This window comes from Ipomoea triloba, chromosome 13, assembly GCF_003576645.1.
Source record: "Ipomoea triloba cultivar NCNSP0323 chromosome 13, ASM357664v1".
NCBI classification, from domain to species: Eukaryota; Viridiplantae; Streptophyta; class Magnoliopsida; order Solanales; family Convolvulaceae; genus Ipomoea; species Ipomoea triloba.
This window is the reverse complement of record NC_044928.1, coordinates 17,604,135-17,617,408: the sequence shown is the minus strand read 5'-3', so window position 1 is coordinate 17,617,408 and position 13,274 is coordinate 17,604,135.

Here is a 13,274-nt window from a genome sequence, read left to right as displayed (position 1 = left end):
ATTTCCGCTGCGCATAAAACTTTGTCTTCACCTCGTGAGGTATCGAACCTAAACATCCTAAGTTCAATACACACGAGAGGTCGAAAAGATTGCAAAATCTTATACAAGTCTATTCACCCCCCCCCCTCTAGACTTGTACCCCATCCCCTTGGGACCAACAATTGGTATCAGAGCAAGTTCTCTGATGAATATAAACCTTTGTTTATATTGCCTAGAGATCCTTCTTTGAAATATAAACCTTTGTTTATATTGCCTAGAGATCCTTCTTTGAAATATAAACCTTTGTTTATATTGCCTAGAGATCCTTCTTTGAAAAATCTTTTAAAAATCTTTCAAAGCAGAGATCCTTCTTTGAAAAATCTTTTAAAAATCTTTCAAAGCACGGATCCTTCTTTGAAAAATCTTTTAAAAATCTTTCAAAGCACGAGATATTTTTTAAAATGGATAGCATGTTGTCGAGACATCTTCTTTTTGATCTTAGTAGGTTCGATGACTGGAAAACACGCATGCTTGCGTATCTATCAGCCCTCCATGATGAGATGGCCGAGGTTATAACTTCTGGACCAGTCAAAATCTTAATGGTCAATACTGCTGCAGCTCAAACCCAAGACACACAAAAGTACATCCCAAAACCTAGGGAAGAATGGACAAGTGATGATAGGAAGAGAAACAACCTGGACAATATTGCCAAGGATATTCTCTTCAGAGCTATAGACGAAACCATCTTCCCAAAAGTGAGAAAGTGCAAAACGGCAAAAGAGGTATGGGATACTTTGATGTTAATTGGTGAAGGTGACGAACAGGAAAAGGAGAACAAGCTCACCGTGGCCATGAAGAAGTTCGAGGACTTCAAGATGAAGCCAGGGGAGAGCATCGACAGCATGGAATCTCGGTTCATGAAGCTATCAATCGAGATCAGTGATCTCGAGAAGGAGATTCCACAAAAGGAGCTAAACCTGAAGGTCTTACGAGGCCTTACCAAGGAGTGGGAAATGAAGGTGATCACAATGCGTGATCACAGGGATTTGAAGAACACCACAACCAACCAACTTTTCAGAGATCTCAAAGCCTTCGAATTTGAGATGCTTCCGAGAGATGAGGACGTGGTGGACAGACGGAATGTGGCACTGGTTGCTGATCAACCATCCACCTCTTCAAGGTCAGATCCTAATCCCACTAATATGTTATCTGTCGAACAGTTTGCTCTCTTCATGAGGAAATTCAGGAAATTCATGAGGAAGTCAACGGAGAGCAACACAAGTTCACCTTCCTCCTCAAGAAGGAACAATGAGAAACATTCATCCAGAAGGATAGAGGAGGAAAATCAGGGTCTCTGCTACAACTGCAGGAGACCAGGGCACTTCAAGGCTGAATGTCCTTACCCTATGGTAAGTAAGTATCAAGGCCAAGAAGGCAGGGATTCCAGGAGAAAGGAGGAATCCAAAGAGAAGCCAGCACAAAGTGGCTTCAAGGGAGATTCAAGGAAACATCTGCGCAGAAAGGCGCTTGTTGCTGAGGAACTCGAGAGAACAATCGAGGAGTCCGAGACATCGAGCTCCAATGAAGGCAGCAGCAGCTCAGAAGATGAAAGGGGACTCATCTGCTTATATACCGAGGAAGAAGAGGATCAATGTTTAATGGCCATTGACAATGAGGTAACCTCTACTTCCACATCTCGCTGCTCTACCTCTACCTCTCGTTGTTCTTCGTTCGGAAGCGATGAAGATCCCTTTGAGATGCTTGAAACACTTAAAAGGGATCTCGGTATCGCTAACAGCACTCATGCCAAAATCCGGGAAGAAAACAGCAAGCTAACTGCTGAAAGAGATATGCTTAAGAATGTCTCGAAAGAGAATTNAAGGTCCCCTGGTGACATTTGGAGACAACGAGAAGAAAGGACGCACAAAGGCTGTTGGTGAAATTCATAAGAATGAATTGGTGATCAAGGGGGTATCCTACGTTGAGGGGCTCAAATTCAACCTCCTTAGCACAAGCCAGTTCTGTGACAAGGGCTACAGAGTAATCTTCACCAAAGGCAAGTGCCAAATCATACAAGAGGAATCTCTCGAAGTCGTCCTGGAAGCAGCAAGGAAAGGAACCATGTACATAGTGGATTAGAAATCTGCCAAACCATCCCTATGTATGCTGGCAAGGAGCAAGGAAGACTTATGCTGGAATTGGCACAGTTCAAATTTAAAAGGATGTCTCGATACTAAAGATTCGGTCAGATCAAGGTGGAGAGTTCGTTAATCAAGTTATCGAGAGCTACTGCAACGAAAACGGTATTCATCATCAGTTGTCAGCTGCTCGAACGCCTCAACAGAACGGAGTTGCTGAAAGAAGGAACAGAACTCTCAAGGAAGCCGCAAGGACCATGCTCTCGCAAGCTAACATATCTCAAGGATTTTGGGCAGAAGCAATCAACACAGCGTGCTATACCCAAAATCGGTCCTTGATCGTGAAAGGAGTTGGAAAGACTCCATATGAGTTGTGGAATGGAAGGAAACCGAATGTAAGCTACTTCCACACATTCGGGTGCAAATGCTATGTCCACAACAATGGGAAGACTCAGCTAAGAACTTTTGATGAAAAGGCAGATGATGGAGTATTTCTGGGATACTCATCAACCAGTAAAGCTTTCAGAGTCTTCAACAAGCGAAGGTTGGTGGTTGAAGAATCCATACATGTCTCTTTTGATGATAGAGCATCAACAGATCAACCATCAAAGTCAATGGAAGCAGCTGAGGAAGCTCAGTCGGAGTCAATCGAGAGATTAGACTCACATCTCGATGGGAAGAAACCGATAGTTCGAGACGTAGCGGAACTCCCGTCAGAATCAGATGATGAAGAGCCTACCAAGAAGAAAGCTCCTAACTCAGTTGATCCGATCCAGATCATAGATGCTCAACCCACATCTCAACCTTCAACGGAAGTGTCAACTGAGGAGCCACAACCCGACCTAAGATGGCTGAGAAGTCACCCTGCTGATCAAGTGATTGGAGATGTACGTGACAGAGTTCGGACCAGATCAGAATACAGAGAAAGCATGGTTGCTTGCTTTCTATCGCAAATAGAGCCTAAGGTGATCGATGAGGCTCTATGTGATCCAGATTGGGTACAAGCCATGCAAGAGGAACTTCATCAGTTTGAACGGAACGATGTGTGGGAACTAGTTCCGAGACCTCATCATCAGAATGTCATAGGTACAAAGTGGGTTTTCAGAAACAAGATGAATGAGGATGGACTTATTGTTAGGAACAAGGCCAAACTTGTTGCCAAAGGCTATTGTCAGGAGGAAGGAATAGATTTTGATGAAACCTTCGCTCCAGTGGCACGTCTCGAAGCAATACGCATCTTTCTCGCATATGCCGCCTTCAAAGACTTTAAAGTATATCAAATGGATGTCAAGAGCGCTTTTCTGAACGGACTTCTCGAAGAAGAGGTGTACGTTGAACAACCTCCGGGTTTCTTGAAGGACGTGGGAGCTGACAAAGTATACAAGTTGTAGAAGGCACTTTACGGCTTAAAACAAGCTCCGAGAGCTTGGTATGACACCTTATCCTCTTTTCTACTTCAGTGTGGGTTCACCAAAGGCCTAGTGGACAAAACATTGTTTAGAATTAAGGATGAGGATCACACTCTATTGGTGCAAATCTATGTGGACGATATCATTTTTGGAAGCACCAATCCAGACTTGTGCGAGAAGTTCTCCAGGTTGATGAAAGGGAAGTTCGAGATGAGCATGATGGGAGAACTCAACTACTTCCTTGGATTACAAGTCAGACAGCTTAAGGAAGGTATCTTCATCCATCAGGAGAAATACACCAAGGATCTGCTCAGAAAATACAACATAGAAGGGAAATCCTCAGTCAAAGTACCCATGGGAACCTCTCTACGTATCGTTGTCGACAGTGAAGGTCGAGAGGTCGATCAAACTACATATCGAGGTATCATCGGATCTCTTCTTTATTTAACTGCTAGTAAACCAGATATATCCTTTGCAGTAGGTGTATGTGCTAGATTTCAGGCAAGTCCTAAGGAAAGTCACTTAAATGCATCTAAAAAGATCCTTAGATATCTCAAAGGTACGCAAAGTGTTGGACTTTGGTATTCGAGAGGTGGATCTTTCGAACTTATGGGATATTCAGATGCGGACTTTGCCGATTGTAAAATAGATCGAAAGAGCACATCAGGGACATGTCAGTTTCTAGGTGGAAGACTTGTCTCATGGTTTAGCAAGAAACAGCATTTGATAGCTACAAGCACCGCTGAGGCAGAATATGTAGCAGCTGGAAGTTGCTGTGCTCAGGTTTTATGGATGAAGCAACAACTACTGGATTATGGTGTTGAATGTAAAGAGGTTAAGATCATGTGTGACAACACAAGTGCTATAGCTATCACTCAGAATCCAGTGTTACATTCAAGAACAAAACACATTGATATCAAGTATCACTTCATCCGAGACCATGTTGAGAAAAAGGATATAACTTTGGAATACGTTGCAACGGAGGAGCAACTAGCAGATATTTTCACAAAAGCGTTATGTGAAAATAGATTCTCTCAACTAAGGTTAGAATTGGGAATGATAGAATTGGGATGAATGATCAAATCTTATCTTCTTGTATTTAGTGCCATGAACTGTTTCGCATGTGAGGGGCGGTTTCATCAACTTTATGGCAGCCTTGAAGTTACACAGCATTGAATGGTCATTCATATGGAATCCCGTGACTCAACAGTGGTAACCATTTTGGGCCATAAATAGAAGGGTTTTCTCATCAGTTCATGTCATCGACTTCTTCATGGAGAAGAAGAAAGGAAAAGACGATGTACCGTTCTTGTATAGAGGGAGAAAATCAGCAACGAAGTCCAAAGACTTTCAAGGAGAAAACTATCCAGAATCAACGAAGGGTGAACAGATTGCGGAGCTTCCTGATAATCCANAAGGTCCCCTGGTGACATTTGGAGACAACGAGAAGAAAGGACGCACAAAGGCTGTTGGTGAAATTCATAAGAATGAATTGGTGATCAAGGGGGTATCCTACGTTGAGGGGCTCAAATTCAACCTCCTTAGCACAAGCCAGTTCTGTGACAAGGGCTACAGAGTAATCTTCACCAAAGGCAAGTGCCAAATCATACAAGAGGAATCTCTCGAAGTCGTCCTGGAAGCAGCAAGGAAAGGAACCATGTACATAGTGGATTAGAAATCTGCCAAACCATCCCTATGTATGCTGGCAAGGAGCAAGGAAGACTTATGCTGGAATTGGCACAGTTCAAATTTAAAAGGATGTCTCGATACTAAAGATTCGGTCAGATCAAGGTGGAGAGTTCGTTAATCAAGTTATCGAGAGCTACTGCAACGAAAACGGTATTCATCATCAGTTGTCAGCTGCTCGAACGCCTCAACAGAACGGAGTTGCTGAAAGAAGGAACAGAACTCTCAAGGAAGCCGCAAGGACCATGCTCTCGCAAGCTAACATATCTCAAGGATTTTGGGCAGAAGCAATCAACACAGCGTGCTATACCCAAAATCGGTCCTTGATCGTGAAAGGAGTTGGAAAGACTCCATATGAGTTGTGGAATGGAAGGAAACCGAATGTAAGCTACTTCCACACATTCGGGTGCAAATGCTATGTCCACAACAATGGGAAGACTCAGCTAAGAACTTTTGATGAAAAGGCAGATGATGGAGTATTTCTGGGATACTCATCAACCAGTAAAGCTTTCAGAGTCTTCAACAAGCGAAGGTTGGTGGTTGAAGAATCCATACATGTCTCTTTTGATGATAGAGCATCAACAGATCAACCATCAAAGTCAATGGAAGCAGCTGAGGAAGCTCAGTCGGAGTCAATCGAGAGATTAGACTCACATCTCGATGGGAAGAAACCGATAGTTCGAGACGTAGCGGAACTCCCGTCAGAATCAGATGATGAAGAGCCTACCAAGAAGAAAGCTCCTAACTCAGTTGATCCGATCCAGATCATAGATGCTCAACCCACATCTCAACCTTCAACGGAAGTGTCAACTGAGGAGCCACAACCCGACCTAAGATGGCTGAGAAGTCACCCTGCTGATCAAGTGATTGGAGATGTACGTGACAGAGTTCGGACCAGATCAGAATACAGAGAAAGCATGGTTGCTTGCTTTCTATCGCAAATAGAGCCTAAGGTGATCGATGAGGCTCTATGTGATCCAGATTGGGTACAAGCCATGCAAGAGGAACTTCATCAGTTTGAACGGAACGATGTGTGGGAACTAGTTCCGAGACCTCATCATCAGAATGTCATAGGTACAAAGTGGGTTTTCAGAAACAAGATGAATGAGGATGGACTTATTGTTAGGAACAAGGCCAAACTTGTTGCCAAAGGCTATTGTCAGGAGGAAGGAATAGATTTTGATGAAACCTTCGCTCCAGTGGCACGTCTCGAAGCAATACGCATCTTTCTCGCATATGCCGCCTTCAAAGACTTTAAAGTATATCAAATGGATGTCAAGAGCGCTTTTCTGAACGGACTTCTCGAAGAAGAGGTGTACGTTGAACAACCTCCGGGTTTCTTGAAGGACGTGGGAGCTGACAAAGTATACAAGTTGTAGAAGGCACTTTACGGCTTAAAACAAGCTCCGAGAGCTTGGTATGACACCTTATCCTCTTTTCTACTTCAGTGTGGGTTCACCAAAGGCCTAGTGGACAAAACATTGTTTAGAATTAAGGATGAGGATCACACTCTATTGGTGCAAATCTATGTGGACGATATCATTTTTGGAAGCACCAATCCAGACTTGTGCGAGAAGTTCTCCAGGTTGATGAAAGGGAAGTTCGAGATGAGCATGATGGGAGAACTCAACTACTTCCTTGGATTACAAGTCAGACAGCTTAAGGAAGGTATCTTCATCCATCAGGAGAAATACACCAAGGATCTGCTCAGAAAATACAACATAGAAGGGAAATCCTCAGTCAAAGTACCCATGGGAACCTCTCTACGTATCGTTGTCGACAGTGAAGGTCGAGAGGTCGATCAAACTACATATCGAGGTATCATCGGATCTCTTCTTTATTTAACTGCTAGTAAACCAGATATATCCTTTGCAGTAGGTGTATGTGCTAGATTTCAGGCAAGTCCTAAGGAAAGTCACTTAAATGCATCTAAAAAGATCCTTAGATATCTCAAAGGTACGCAAAGTGTTGGACTTTGGTATTCGAGAGGTGGATCTTTCGAACTTATGGGATATTCAGATGCGGACTTTGCCGATTGTAAAATAGATCGAAAGAGCACATCAGGGACATGTCAGTTTCTAGGTGGAAGACTTGTCTCATGGTTTAGCAAGAAACAGCATTTGATAGCTACAAGCACCGCTGAGGCAGAATATGTAGCAGCTGGAAGTTGCTGTGCTCAGGTTTTATGGATGAAGCAACAACTACTGGATTATGGTGTTGAATGTAAAGAGGTTAAGATCATGTGTGACAACACAAGTGCTATAGCTATCACTCAGAATCCAGTGTTACATTCAAGAACAAAACACATTGATATCAAGTATCACTTCATCCGAGACCATGTTGAGAAAAAGGATATAACTTTGGAATACGTTGCAACGGAGGAGCAACTAGCAGATATTTTCACAAAAGCGTTATGTGAAAATAGATTCTCTCAACTAAGGTTAGAATTGGGAATGATAGAATTGGGATGAATGATCAAATCTTATCTTCTTGTATTTAGTGCCATGAACTGTTTCGCATGTGAGGGGCGGTTTCATCAACTTTATGGCAGCCTTGAAGTTACACAGCATTGAATGGTCATTCATATGGAATCCCGTGACTCAACAGTGGTAACCATTTTGGGCCATAAATAGAAGGGTTTTCTCATCAGTTCATGTCATCGACTTCTTCATGGAGAAGAAGAAAGGAAAAGACGATGTACCGTTCTTGTATAGAGGGAGAAAATCAGCAACGAAGTCCAAAGACTTTCAAGGAGAAAACTATCCAGAATCAACGAAGGGTGAACAGATTGCGGAGCTTCCTGATAATCCAAGCAAGCCTCCTATTCCCATCCAAGGTGAATGGATCCCCAAATGCGAGGAGATCCACAACGATGGGATACTGGAGTCAGGAGAAGAGTCTTGCACAAGTGGGACTCCTACCGCTGCACATTCTGGAAAAGGACCTCCCTCAACCAAATGGAGAACCAAGGGAAAGGGAGATGAAGCCTGTGAGGAAGGCAGCAGCGGAGAGAAGAACAAGAAGGGGAGTAGCCACCTCTAGGTCTGTTATTAGGAGAAATAGGACTTTAGATGGCTAGTTCATGTTCTAACGATAGATTCCTATTAGGCTATCCAAGGCCAAACAAAAGTTTCTATGGAATCTATTAGGATATTGATTCATATGTAATGTTTTCGAAAATCACTAAATGAACTTAAGGAAATGTTCCAAGTGATATCTTTTGATGAATCAATCTTGTCTCCGTATCGCAATCTGTGTTCGAAAGGTAGTTCGAGAGGTACATGTTCAGTTTGCCTTTTTGTGTTATGTCTCGAAGAAGGGTAGTTCGAGAGATCACTTCAAAAGATATCAAACTGACTATCTACGTATCTCTAAATGGAGGAATAAGGAGGGTTAGGGATCGATCACTCAGGGGGAAGATCCTTAACCACAGGAATGCTTAGATGGAGGAATAAGGAGGTTTAGGGATCAATCACTCAGGGGGAAGATCCTTAAACTAGCAAAATCGAGAGTTTACCTTCGAGAGTAAAACTAATGAGCTCAACGGATATATGTGGAATGGCTAACTTTGGGCATTAATGTTAGCCACGTGGTCTTCGGTTAATGACGGTTTTCCGCTCTTAAAGGCATTATCTTGATAAGTGGGAGCAGGCTTATATAAATATCATCTCTTTATATCCCACTATCCAAAACCGTATTATATATTACCAAAATACCCTTACCATATCTTACATACATAACCGTTATAAAGGGTATTTCTGACCTTTAAATTCTTTTAAATTAACCGGGATCCCTTTTTCGGGTCAAGCTCTCAACCCTACCCATATATCCAACCCGAATCCACATGATATAAAAGCCAAATTCTTCTTCCTTACCCGGATTCAAGCTCAAACCGAATACCCAAAACCCCCAAATCCTAAACACTGTACACATTCCCTCCAAAACCTCAAATCTGTCAACTATGGCGTCCGAATCCTCCACATCAACCTCATCTTCCGTCGCATATCAGAGGGAGTTGCCACACATTCGCACTCAGATCAAACAAGTCAAGGCGGGGAGTATCCTTGACAAAAACGGCTTCATCACCCACTCGTCAAATCCAAAGATGGCGGAGAAAGTCCTGAAGAAGTTTGAGAAGGCAGGACTAATGAAATACATGACGCACGACTACCAAACCATTCATGAACTCGACTTTACTGACTGGTTCGCGAATGCCAAGGTCACGAAGGGAAAAATAGAGAGTCGGTTCAATGAGATTGATATCACTACCTCTGTTGGTGACCTCAGAGCAGCATTCGACTTCGCGACGTCGGAGGAAGCAGTCCAGCACCTCTCGGATTACGACTTGGACAAGCAGGATTTTTGGAATAAAATCCGACTAGAGACTGCACCGCCCAGAGCATCCTCTGCCCTCCGCAATCTGATGAGCAACGAGAGCAAAATGTCCCAAGTCCTGCTGGTTCGAGAGGTACTAAGGAGGACGATGCGAACATCGAAGGTGGAAACAGGGAAACACCTGTCAACACTTCGTCTCCAACCCCACCAGTAGAGAACCAAGTTCTCAGCACTGGTTCGAGAGGTGACGCTGAGGGGGAACTTCTATTGGATGGAAACCGGGAAGCGTCCAATACCGAAGAACCCTCCCTGGCTGATCCAATCTCAACAGTCGCTGAAGCTGAGGCTCCAGGTTCGAGAGGTGAAGAGCAAGAAGTGATCCATCCCTCAGGTGGAAACCGGGAAGCGCCTGACATGGAGCTACCTTCGCGCTCTGAACCCAGTGTCCCTGCGACCCCTCAGACACTCAATCGAGAGGTGGACTCACAACTGCAAGTCATGGGTGGAAATCTGGAAGCACCCAAGTCCCCTCCGATAAAAGGTACTTCTCACTTCTCTTCTTCTACTTCTGACTATGATCAACAGGCCGAAGAAGCCTTCATTGGCGAAGTGCGTCAATTCATGGCTGATCAATCTCAGAAGATGGCTCAGCTCGAGAGGATACTCGCTGTTGTCCGCAATGCTGCAATGCCTGCTGCTGGCACAAGTGACTCCCAAGGCCGTCATGCAGAACTTCTCGAACAGGCAGTATGGGCTGAGGATGCAGCACGGAAAGCTGTAGATGAAGCTGCTGTAGCTCGAGCAGAGGCTGCAAGTGCGAGAGCTGAATTAGCTGAGATACAAGCAGAGCTTCGAGCCTTCCAATACTCTAGTGAGCTTCGACAGGAAGTGATGAAAGCGCTACTCGATGATCTTTCGAACCAAGTGCCTGCCCAACTACAAGCACTCTTCGAAGGCATGTCCACCCTTCTTTCCCGCACAGATGATGCCACCAAGGGGGAAAGGACTCAGGAAAGGACATCAATAACTAGCAATAAGAGAAGGGCAGCAAGTGAACCAGCTGGACCACCTCCAAAAGTCCCAAAGACAACAAGCAAGGCAGTGGAGGAAGCCAAGAGGAAGGAGGATCTAAGGGTTCAGCGCACAAAAGAATTAGAGAAGCGAAGAGAAGAAGACAGAGAAAGAAAAAGGAAAAGGCAAGAACAACAAACAGAGAAAGAAAGAAAAGATGAACAAAAGATGATCGCCTTCAAGTTCGGAAATAGAGAAGACACCGAGCAAAGTCTCGTCCATCAGATCTTCAATCTGGTGAAGTATGTTGGAATGTCTATTCACAGCAACATGTCTCCAGAAGAATGTATCTACTGGTGGAAGAACGAAGTAATTAAAGGTGAGTTTGTTGGGGAGGCATTTAGAAACTACCTATTCTTCCATGTCACAGATGACTATCTGAGCTTGGTAGACACAAAAAACCCCATCAAGACACGAGAAGCAATCAACAAGAAGATTCGAGCAAACAAGAAGTAAGCTCTCGTAGTCCATAACTCTTTCTTGATCATCTCTGATTGTTCTTGATCTCTTTTTCTTCTATTTTATCTTTTCTGCTAAAAGCCTTATAAAACATTCCCGTTATGTTAATATATATATATATCTTTTGCTGGGGTGTTGCGTGAGTTTTTACTTCATGCTTTAGCAAATTAGCTCGCTTGTCAAACTTACCGTATGCGCTGAAAATAAAATCAATGTTCTTTTCTTGCTAATCAGTCATACGAGTAAGTATAAGTGTTGGCATCATCAAAAAGGGGGAAATTGTTAGGAACATAATGTATTAGGTTTTGATGATACCAAAATGTATTTTAGAATCCCCTAAGTCTCGAAAGATAGGAATCAATGTAAGTTCGACAAGTAAACTAAGAGCGAAAATACAACCGGGTAACTTGAGCTCAACTCGGAAAATATTTAAGCTTAAGGTAAACTTGAGTGAACATCTTAGAAAGTCTCGTGTTGTAATCCTATAGATAGATCAGAAGAAGGCACGGGACAACACTGGAGGAATAAGGGTCTGCGAGACATCAACTAAGTCTCGAGACATAAGCATAGTTCGAGAGGTAGGACCTCTCGATACAACAACCCAGTTCGAGACATAAGCAGAGTTCGAGAGATAGATCTCTCGATACATGGGGATCAAGACATCAAACAATCGAGACATCAATCTTGGTCTCGATAAACTGACATTTCTCCAAAAGACTGAATGATGGTCAGGAAGCATGAATAAAGTTTGGAGAAGAAGAATATACATCTAGAAGGTGATCGAAGCTGCCCTACATCAACATTGATACAACGATAGCTTCTGGTCAGATTGGAGCTTGTTACACTCAACTGTGACAACCAAAGGTCCTTGCTTTGGATTAAGCAAGAAGAGGCGGAGTAACCTGGCAGCTGTCTAGTGAAGATCCTGAGGCTTGAGGCGGGCTTGGTGATCAAAGCTCAAGTGCTCGAGAGGTGGAGTAACTGGAAGCGGGGAGAAAAACCTGAGGAGAGGCGGAGTAACCTGGGAGCTGTCTTGTGAAGATCCTGAGGCTTGAGGCGGGCTTGGTGATCAAAGCTCAAGTGCTCGATAGGTGGAGTAACAAGAAGCGGGGCGAAAAACCTGAGGCTTGAGGCGGGCTTCGTGATCAAAGCTCAAGCGCTCGACATTGTACTAAAAAGGGAAGTTTTAGTGCAATCCTTCAAGGGAGTTTCTGGAAGAAGAGTGGATGTAGGCGGGTTGGCCGAACCACTTAAAAATCTCTCTCGCATTTACTTTCTGTTTTTATCTCTCGCTATCTAACTCTCGAACTGCACTGCATTTAACCGCACCTCTCGAACTAACTCAAACTCGTGCTAACTAAAAGGGGATAACCTTTCCGCTGCGCATAAAACTTTGTCTTCATCTTGTGAGGTATCGGACCTAAACATCCTAAGTCCAATACACACGAGAAGTCGAAAAAGATTTGCAAAATCATATACAAGTCTATTCACCCCCCCCCTCTAGACATGTACCCCATCCCCTTGGGACCAACAGCATGCTAAGCGAGCGCTCTACCATCTGAGCTACATCCCCACACTAAAAAATTAGATAAATATATGTGTTTATAAGGGCATGTGTTAAACAAGGTAATTGATTTGACTCAATCTTTTAATTGGACTTGACTGGTGTGTAATTACATTCCAATTGATAACATTAATCCAATCTTAAATTATAACAGGCCAGGGTCAGAGTTTGTTGAAGAAGAAAAACAACTAGCCAATTCAAATTGTACGAACCTTGAAGAGCCTCATTATATAAGAGAATTGACTACCTAGCAGCCCTCGCCTTAACATTCTACATATGAAAATAAAGATGGCTAAGGCAAATGCATTTAAGCAGAATAACCACACAGATCGAAATTGTAACACCCCAATTTCTGCTCCGACAACTATTACAATATGCGTAATATAACGCTGCGGAAGCTTACATCATATCAACAGAAAACCGGGTGCTACCGCCACACCTAGAGTGAATTCTATCACCTCTTTGACAAACTCCACTCTAAGTGCACAGGCTAAACTTACAACATTAATAACAATCCCTGTCTACATCAAAGAGTAGACCTCAACCTGTACTTCCCTTCTATTCCGAGCTCATCGGCTACAGGGGCCCACACTAATCTGCAACTGATAAGAAACACATTGAAGTGCAGTTAGC